Genomic DNA, 9,723 nt, shown 5'->3' on the forward strand with positions numbered 1-9,723 from the left:
ACATCCTGCTTGAATCACTCACTGTACTGTATATGTTTATGGTGATGATGGGGGAAAGGCAGACCGCTTTCAGTGATGTTTACCCAGTCTGAACTGTGAAGGCAACCAGACACAGGAACGCTTCCCCTTACCGGCGATATATACTGTGACAGATTTTACACTTTCATTTAAGGCCCCATGAGCTCTTGATGGTTTGATTCTCAGAAGCCAAAAATGATGACTTTATGTCTTCATATGCGGAGGTAAAAATAATTTTTAAAAGATGTGGTCATGTGTCCTAAATTGGATGTAAACACAACAAGGTAAGTTTTATGTTTCTTCCTTTTACACAGAGAAGACACAAGATGGTGTGGGTTCGGCGCGTCACTTAATGTTGATCACTGAAGTGCATAATGATTATCTTTATGAGATCATTTTTGGACCATCCATCAGAAAGAAATACAGCATAGTCAAGTTGAGTCTACAGCATTGGTCAGACCTTAGCTTTAAAAAGTGAGGGCTAATAAGTGGCAGCCACAGAGGCACAGGGTTAACTTTGAACTTCTTTCAGTCTGCGAACATAATTCAAGTTACTGTCATGTTAGAAATGGAAAACACCATCCTTGAATTAATTTTACGTCTTACGACATATCAGAGAAAATATATGTTCCTTACCAGGTCTTAAAATTTGGTAAATTCAACTTCAGATGAACAATAACAGAGTAATGAGTTTCATTATTTATCTAAGAAAAAAAGAAAAGCAGAAGTTTTGGCATTATGCTGGTCTGGAATATTCGGGTGTATATCAATAAAATGCTGAAGAGAAAAGACGTCAGCAATTATCTTAGAGAAACAATTGTTTCTCAAAGTCTAAGAAAGGTTTTAAGACAAATTACAAAACAAGTCAGGGTTCGCCATTTTACAGTGAGAGAGATTTTATGCAAATGGAAAACTTTCAAGTTAGTTGCTTATCTTCATCCAAGTTCACTCCAAGGTCAGATCATGCAATGCTCATAGAAACTGTAAAGAACCCAAGAGCTGCATCTCAGACTCTACAGGCCTCATTTAGCATGTTAAATATCTAAGGCGTGATAGTATAATTAGTGTATTGGTCTTTTACCAATGTTCCACGGTAAATGATTGGGAGTATTAGTTCTTGACTGACTTGTCCTTGCCATCAAAATTTAAAGAACGGAATGTCCACAAAAGAAAATCGTTTTACCTCAAATGGTTGAGGATTTAATTGTACTGTCACAGATAACAAAATAAAGAAATTAAAAAGAGTCTTAAGTGTTCAGTCCAGTTCAGCTTCTCAGGGCAGGAGACAGACGTAAGAAAGCTGTTGCCTCCAATCAGCCACACCTGGTCTGGTCATCAGCAGGTATTTAAGCCTCAGGTTTGGAGACACAGCCCTCCAGGCCTGTAGAGGGTGCACAAGGGACACTCAAAACGAAAGGGTTAGTTTCTACTCCAGGTCCATAGAGGGTGCGAAAGAGGTACTTGTATCCAAAGGGTTAAATTGGCTCTTACACTCCGGCCCCTAATTGTATGGAGTGTGACTATAATACAATTACATAAACATAACAATAGAGCCTTTAACCATACCAAATACATTTCTTTAAAGATTAAACAAAAAAGGTTACGTACTTCCACTGATTTAGTTGTCAGGGGAGCAATCATCTATCAGCAGGCAGACTTTTGTGATGGGCCGTTCAAGGATGCTGGTCTGTGTTTTTATTTTCACTGACCGAACCAGCCCATTTCCATCTTGAACGGTTTGTAGGATCCGACCCATCACCCAGGACCATCGGGGCGCTGTTGCATCCACGATCAGGACGATGTCTCCTGTTTGGATGTTTTTCTTTGGAGTCATCCATTTTTGGCGTTCTTGTAACAGTGGTAAGTATTCTTGGGCCCATCTCTTCCAAAACAAATCAGCCATGTATTGGGCTTGTTTCCACCTGCGTCTCAGGTAAGTGTCAGACTTCTGAAAGGTCCCTGGTGGTAGAATGGGTTTAGATTTTAAGAGAAGGACATGGTTAGGAGTCAGAGCTTCGAGATCATGTGGGTCAGGTGACATGGTGGTGATGGGCCTACTGTTGAGGATAGCCTCTGCGTCACACAGGATGGTGCACAGGCCTTCATCATCGAGTACTTGCTGTTGCAGAACTGACAAAAGCACTTTCCTCACCATTCTGATGATCCTCTCCCATACGCCTCCATGGTGAGATGCTGCTGGAGGATTGAAAGACCATTTGATGTTATCATTAAGCAGGGAGTTTCTTATTTTGTCCTGATCCACACTCATAAGAGCTTTTCTCAATTCTTTTTCAGCGCCTACCAAGTTAGTCCCGTTATCTGAACGGATGTGAGACACTTGACCTCTGCGGCACATGAATCTTCTAATGGCGCAGATGCAGGAGTCTGTGTCTAGAGAGTGGGCCATTTCGAGATGCACTGCCCTGCTAGACATGCATGTAAAGACAACTCCATACCTTTTCACAAGGCTTCTTCCTCTTTTAGTTTCGATTGGTCCGAAGTAGTCCATTCCCACATTTGTAAATGGGGGGAGGTCAGGCATCAGTCTTTCTTTTGGTAAGTCTGCCATTTTTTGTATTTTTGTTCTTCCAGATATTCTTTTGCAGACAACACATTTGTTGATTATGTTTCTCACTGCAGAGTTTGCATGTTTAATCCAGTACCATTTCCAAAGTTCAGAAAGGACATGATTTCTTCCACTATGGCCTGTACGCTCATGGATGTGACGTAGGATCAGAGAAGAGATGGGATGGCTCTTGTGCAGGATGACTGGATGTTTCATTTGTTCAGGCATAGCAGATCTGCTGAGCCACCCACCCACTCTCAGTAGGCCATTGTCTAGAATTGGGTCCAACTTAAATATGCAGCTTGTTCTTTGCACACCAGGTGGCGCCTTTTCCAACTTGTCCAATTCTTTAGAGAATGTTTGTCTTTGGCTTATTCCAATGATTACCTTCTCTGCCATTTCCAGGTCTTCAATGTCAAGTTTCTGGCCACCTAGTGTTGACTTGAAGGCTTGCATCTTTAGAGCAACTTCTCTGCTCTGAGAGCGTGTTTTTGCAGATGCGATTTCTTTTCTTTTTCTTGCGAGGATCTGCAACACATTCTTAAATTTCAACAGCCAAGCCACTGACTTCTTCAGTTTCAGCCAATCTGAAAAATTAGACAGCAGTTGTGCAATTGGGTTATCGTGAACACCAGTACTCATGACAGTGACTTTGGTTTTAATCTCTTTGTCAACCACTGGGCTGAGCTGGGGGTCAATAGGTTGGACTGGCCATTCATCTTCTGGTTTGCAGAGAAAGGCTGGACCTTCTATCCAACGTCTGCACTCAATGAATTTTTTGACAGTCAAGCCTCTGGACACGTCATCAGCTGGGTTAGATTTTGTTCCCACAAATCTCCACTGAGACAAGCTGGAGTTTTCCTGGATGACGGATACTCGATTTGCGACGAAGGTGTGGAATCGTGAATGTTCATTGACAATGTATTTCAAGACTGTTTGACTATCAGTCCAAAACACTGACCTCTGAAGTTGACGCTGCAGCTCAATCCTGAGCATTCTATCCACTCTGACAGCCAGCACAGCAGCGGAGAGCTCCATTCTGGGGATCGTCATCTGTTTCAAGGGAGCCATTCTTCCTTTTCCCATCATGAAGGCGACGCAGACTTCACCCTTGCCATTCTCCATCCGCAGGTAAGTTGCAGTGCCGTAGCCGTATTCACAGGCATCCGAGAAGTGATGCAGTTGGATGCGTGTTGGTTTTATGCAGCGAGGTACCCTGAAGTCACTCAGCTTCTCCAGGCTAGATGTCCACTCTGTCCACTTCTTGGATGTTGTGGCAGGAATTGGTTGATCCCAGCCATACTTGTCCTTGCATAACTGCTGGAGCATGTGCTTGACAGGTAGCATGACTGGAGCCAAGAAGCCGAGTGGGTCGTACACTGAGCTAACAACAGATAGCAAGCCCCTTCGAGTAAGTGGTTTGTGTTTCAGTGTGATCTTAAACATGAATGAATCATTCTCAACGCACCATTGTAGCCCAAGGGCCCTCTCCGTCGGCAGTTCATCTTTCTCCAGGTCCAGCATTTTGACATCTTTGGCTCTATCTTCTTGGGGAATAGCAGAGAGCACAGTGCGACTGTTACTTACCCATTTTGTGAGGTGGAATCCTCCCATCTCGCATGCAGCAGACAGGTCCCCAACTAGTTGCACGGCATCCTGTTCTGAGGGCAGGGCTTTCAAACAATCAGACATAAAAGTTGTTGTTGATAGTATTGATGACTTCTGAGGAGTAATTACCCTTGTTGTCCTCTGCTGTTTTCTTTAAGGCAAAGCTGGCGCAGCTTGGAGAAAACACTGCGCCGAACAAGTGGACAAGTATGAGGTGTTCTACTGCTGTCTGATCCATGTCACCTTCAGGCCACCAGAGGAATCTTAAGAAGTCCACATCTTTGGCTGAAACCCTCACTTGGTGGAACATAGAGCGGACGTCTGCCATTACAGCAACTGGCTCCAGCCTGAACCTAACAAGTACTCCGACTAGGCTGTTTGTTAAGTCTGGGCCTTGTAGTAGTTCTAAGTTGAGTGAGGTTCTTTGGTAGGATGCACTGCAGTCAAAGACAACTCTTAAGGTTTTCTTCTTGGGGTGGTACACCGCGTGGTGTGGGAGGAACCACACCCTGCCATCTGCCTTTCCTAGGTGTTCAGAAGGTACCACCTCAGCGTATCCATTGTCAATGATGTCTGACATGAACTCATTGTATTCTTTTTTGAATTGTTCTTTTCTTTTGAAATTTTTCTTCAGGCCAAGGAGGCGCTGTTCTGCCATGGATCGATTGTTTGGCAGGACCTTGTTTTCTCTCCTGAAAGGTAAGTCCAGATTGTAGTGTCCATCTTTTAGCACTACACTTTTGTTCATGGTTTTCATGAATTTCTTGTCTTCCACTGACATTTCAAGTTTTTCTTCTGATGCTCTTTCACTGAATTCTTCGTTGTACTGGTTAATCAAAAGCTCCTCTATTCTGGCTATTGAGGTCCTGTTGCATGTGACTGTTGGGCAGTTGTTTGTGCCTGGATCACAGCCTCTAAGAGGACCATTGCCAACCCAGCCTAGGTGTGTTCTTATGGGAAATGGTCCACCTTGCTCACTATTAATCACTTCCCAGGGCTCCATGACATTGTGAGCATTTGATCCGATTAGCAATTCAACTTTGGCATTGATGTCAGGTAGTGTCACCTTTTGCAGATACTGCCATTTTGACAGATCCTGCTGCCTCATGTTGTTCTTTGTCACAGGCATTGGGTGTAGGCGTCTGGTAAAGCAACAAAGTCAGAACTGTTTAATCCAGCAACTTCAAGTCCTGTGACTAGATATGAGGGGATGCTTTTTTCTTGACTCATAGTATGCAGCATAATGTTGGTTTTTCTTCCGTTAATGTGCAGTTTTGACATTAGTTGTTCAGTGCAAAAAGTAGCAGAACTGCCTGAATCAAGGAAAGCATATGTCTTAATTATCTTATCACTTTTGCTGCTTTTTACCTGGACGTGGACAATGGGAAGAGCACATTCATTCTTACCGGCCCTGATATGCCCATAGGATGTTAAGGCAACAGGGTGGTCACTGTCTTGGTCAGCAGGGGGTCTCTGATTGTATGCATCTTGCTTTGTCTTTTGTTGACTTTCTAAGTGCAAAAGTCCAGGATGGGGTTTCTTGCATACATCACATGTCAGGCGCTTTGTGCAGTCCTTGCTGATGTGTCCTTTTGCAAGACATCCAAAGCAGATTCCATTTTTTCTTAAGAAGCCAATTTTCTCCTTGTTTGACTTTTTTCTTAAACTCGAGCACTGTGCAAGTGTGTGCGTTCCTTTGCAGAATACACAATGTCCTTGTTGTGCCAGTTGGTCAATCGTTGTGGCGAAGTTTCCAGTGAATTTGGGTTTGGGCAGAGGTTTTGATTTGTTTGTTTTCTGAGGGCTATCAATGATGTTGCCAAATACTGGGTCAGAGTAGATGCGAACTTGTTTTTCAAGGTATTGAACGAGATGGATGAATGTTACTCTTTTGTTTTGTGTTTGCATGTCTGAAGCCACTGTTCTCCATCTGTCACGGATTCTGTGAGGAAGTTTGAAGACTATGGCTTTGAGGTTGGATGCCAGGTTCAATTCATCCATGTACATAATGCTTTCCATTGAATTACAGCAACTTCTGAGGAACAGTGTGTATGCCTGCAATGCTTTTGGGTCTTCTGCTCTAATTGGTGAGCAGGTAAGGGCCTTGTCTATGTAGGCATTTGCAATTCTGTACTCATTGCCATAATTCTCTTTCAACAGACGTTTGGCTGTCACAAAACTTGTGTCCGAGGGCAAATGCTGACAACTCCTAATGAGTTCCTGAGCTGCTCCTTTTGTATACTGCTCAAGAAAAGACAATTTGTCCTCACTGGTCTCAACCTTAGATTCTCCAATTAGCTCAAAAGACCTGATAAATGACTGGTACTGCAAGATGTCACCATTAAAGGGCACTATATCTCTTTTTGGCAGAGCTGCAATTTGTTGTTGTCTTACCAGAGACTTGGTGATGTTGGTGTTGCTTTCCAGGATTGTGTGGAGTTGATCAGGCTCCGCTCTTCCCTGTGAAGCTTGAGTTTGCTGTGCCATTGCAGTTGTAGGTGGAGATGGGATTGTTGGGGTGTCACTAATCTGTACTGTTTGATGATTTGGTCTGGTGGGGGGTGCAGTAGTCTGTTGAGCCATTGTTTGAAGTTGTGGTTGTGGCATGTTGACTTTGGCATGTTGTGGTTGAGGCGCATTGACTTCAGAGTATACAGGGATATGGACAGTAGAATGATGCCAGATGGTTCCAGTTGTCTTTGGTTTTACACTAGGTGTAATGGCAATGGCTTTAAAGTCCAGTGTGTCATCCTTGTCTATGTGTAACCTCTCAAAGTATTCATTCATGCCATCCATGTTTGGTGAATCAGGATTTTCTTCAGCAGATTTCAAAAAGGATATTTTGGCTGATGCTGCTTCCAACTCTGCTTGTATGTTCAACAGCTCCTTTTTCTTTCTTAGTAGTTCCTCTTGTACCTCTATAGCATGTTTTTCTTTCAATGCTTTGGCCTTCACTATGAGTGATTCTCTTTCAGCCTCTGCCTGTATGCGCGAAGACATTGTGCCTTTTGCAGATAGGAGAGAGCCACTTCGACTTGATGTGCGAGATCCAGGTTTTCATACTGCTGATGCACTGTCTTCGGGCCTGATGTCATCAGTAGCTTCAGCAGACTGGTCATGGATCTCCTCTTCGGATGTTTCTCCGGTTGGTTTCATGTTGGCCCACCATTGTGAAAGAGAGGAAAGGAATTCGGTTATCACTGCCCATTTTGCTTCAAACCATGTTTTTATGTCATTTTCACATTCTTCTTCACTCAATAAACACTGATACTTTGAGTGTGCTTCTTTAAACTCATTCAGTGTTGTTTGGTAAATTGTCTCATTTGCTTTCAGTTCATCACTGCAAGTGGTGTCTGTCATTAATTCTTTAATTATATTCATGCGCCTAGTCAGCTGGCCAAGCTTGACTTTTCTGGTTGTGCGCGCTTCTTCCAAAGTTTGTTTGTTCATTTCAACACCATCTGAGACATCAATATCTTCAACTAAAGTGTCTTTGGTCATTTCTTCAGCCATTTTTACAAACTAAGTCAGCCACTTAGACTCTCAAAACATGAACAAAATATAATTCACTTCTTTCAATCTTCTTATCTTCTTAATATTTTCATCAATGTTCGTAAGTCACAAGTCAACAGAAAAGTTTCATATCAGTTCCAGGTAACATAAATCCTCTTCTTTTGCAGGTAACGGAAATCCTCTTCATTTACAGGTAAGTAACATTCTTCTTCTTTTCCAGGTAAGTAGCACAAATCTTCTTCTTTTGCAAGTAACTAACATAAATCTTCTTATTTTGCAGGTAATGAGGCTTTTAGTACTTGCCTTTGTTCAAGTTTTTCAAGATGGCCGTCCACTGTCTGCTTCCATGTGCTTTTCCAAACAATTCACTTCACAAGTTCAGGTGTCCTTGAAGTCCATGAATCCAAAGTAATTTCAAACAGAAGTCCATTTTGTTCCAAGTCTTGAAGTCCAGTACTCCAAAAAGCAGCTTTCTTACTTAATGTATTGGTCTTTTACCAATGTTCCACGGTAACTGATTGGGAGTATTAGTTCTTGACTGACTTGTCCTTGCCATCAAAATTTAAAGAACGGAATGTCCACAAAAGAAAATCATTTTACCTCAAATGGTTGAGGATTTAATTGTACTGTCACAGATAACAAAATAAAGAAATTAAAAAGAGTCTTAAGTGTTCAGTCCAGTTCAGCTTCTCAGGGCAGGAGACAGACGTAAGAAAGCTGTTGCCTCCAATCAGCCACACCTGGTCTGGTCATCAGCAGGTATTTAAGCCTCAGGTTTGGAGACACAGCCCTCCAGGCCTGTAGAGGGTGCACAAGGGACACTCAAAACGAAAGGGTTAGTTTCTACTCCAGGTCCATAGAGGGTGCGAAAGAGGTACTTGTATCCAAAGGGTTAAATTGGCTCTTACAATTAGAAAAAGAAGTGAGGCTTGTTTGGCAAGGTTGCAGCAGAAAGTCTCCTTTTTGTAAAGATGAACATAGCAGCACAGCTTAGGTTTGAAAAGTTGCATCTGAACAAACCATAAAATTCTGCAATGATGTCGTTTGGACTAATGAGACCAGAGTGGAGATGTTTGGTCATAATGAACAGCAGCACGTTTGAAGAAAACCAAACACAACATATCAGCACAAGCACCTCATACCATCTGTCAAGCATGGTGCTGATCAGGGCTCTTTCTGTAGTTACAGGACCTGGGCGCCTTGCAGTCATGAGTTGAATGTGAGCTCCTGTTTATGTAACACATGAGGGTTCTCGATAGAAAATACTGCCTCCACTATCATAAGAAAGGTGAAAAGCAGAGTGGCACCCAATCCGGTGGCCACATAGAGAGCCCACTTGTCTGGTCTCTGGAACTTTTAAAGTCAAAACTTTGGGCTAATGTGTTTTTTTAATTATTATTATCAGCACTGAAAGTTCAACACAAATATCTCTTCATCATATAAATTATTGAGACAATGCAATGCAAAAAGATGAATGAAATGAAGTGTAGAGCAGGCGTGGGTTATTGATTAAGAGTGAGTGATGTTAAGTAGTAGTAGATTTTTGTATGAGTGTAAAAAGCCATGACATAATTTGTCCTTAGTTGCCTATTTTCCTAATCCCAATGTTGCTTAATACTTGCTGAAAATGTTAGTATAATAGTTTGGAAAACTTGATTGCAAACCATATCAAAGACTCACTCCACCCACTCTGGACCCCCACCAGAGCAAACCGCTCTACAGAGGACGCCATTGAGTTGCCCGTGGTATGAAATGCGCTATATAAATAAAGATTGATTGATCGCCATAGCTCTTCACACTGCACTGAGCCACCTGGAACACCAGGGGAATTATCGGAGGATGCTTTTTGTGGACTACAGCTCAGCCTTCAACACAATAATCACGGACATCTTAACTGACAAACTTTCCCACCTTGGTCTCTCCACTTCCATTTACAGATGAATTCAGGACTTCCTGACGGACCACCCACAAACTGTCAGGCTTGGCCTCCACCTCTCCCCCACCATCACACTCAACAC

This window comes from Odontesthes bonariensis, chromosome 19, assembly GCF_027942865.1.
Source record: "Odontesthes bonariensis isolate fOdoBon6 chromosome 19, fOdoBon6.hap1, whole genome shotgun sequence".
In the NCBI taxonomy this organism is placed as follows: Eukaryota; Metazoa; Chordata; class Actinopteri; order Atheriniformes; family Atherinopsidae; genus Odontesthes; species Odontesthes bonariensis.